Source organism: Limulus polyphemus, unplaced genomic scaffold, assembly GCF_000517525.1.
Source record: "Limulus polyphemus unplaced genomic scaffold, Limulus_polyphemus-2.1.2 Scaffold3954, whole genome shotgun sequence".
NCBI classification, from domain to species: Eukaryota; Metazoa; Arthropoda; class Merostomata; order Xiphosura; family Limulidae; genus Limulus; species Limulus polyphemus.
This window is the reverse complement of record NW_013669564.1, coordinates 92,205-93,010: the sequence shown is the minus strand read 5'-3', so window position 1 is coordinate 93,010 and position 806 is coordinate 92,205.

Sequence of the window (806 nt, the reverse complement as noted above, 5' to 3'; positions counted from 1 at the left end):
ATACACCAACCAGGAACCACTGACCTCTTGTCCATTCACAAAGCATCGTTTGAAGCAAAATGCAGTCATAAAACACTCATCTTTGGCATCAAATGGACCTTCTTTATGTTGAAATTCATGTGCTCCATCTTTAACAATCTCTGTGCAGTGTGCATGTGTTACAACTGCTGAACCTGTTGTATCAAACTTCATAAATCCAATATCCCTGCATATTAAAATATTTATTAGGTCATCCTCTTTTAGCTTAGCAACACTATTCTCTGGATTTGTTTCTGACAAAGTGGAATCCTCTTGTTTATTATTATTGTAGCTTTCAACAGAACAGAGAGCAGTTTCTTCATTGTTTTATTTTTCAAATGAAATAGCATGTTCACAATCTTGCACTTTGACCTCTTTGCTGCCATCAAAAGGAACAGATGCTGGTTTACTGGTGTCATCACTTCTAGCAAGGAAAACTCTCATCAATTTGCTTGACTCCACCATCGAAGCTGCAAATTGTGCACGTCTTTTGCGTCCCCATGCCCCACTATCTTTTTTCGACGTAATGGGCTAAGAGAATGAATTAACAAATAGTGACTACACTATTTAGATGCAACATGCAAATTGTCAGATGAAAGGAAGTGTTCTACTTTCCTAAGTTCCTAACCACATCTAGGCACATCTGGACCTGGTTTCACTTTAACTGCCATTATTGAAAGCACCTTGTATAGAATCTACCCAGATCTATATATAACCCTGCCTCATCAATTCTAGATTTAGATTTATTAGTCCTAACTTTTAAAACACGTGTTACATCTAGATCTATT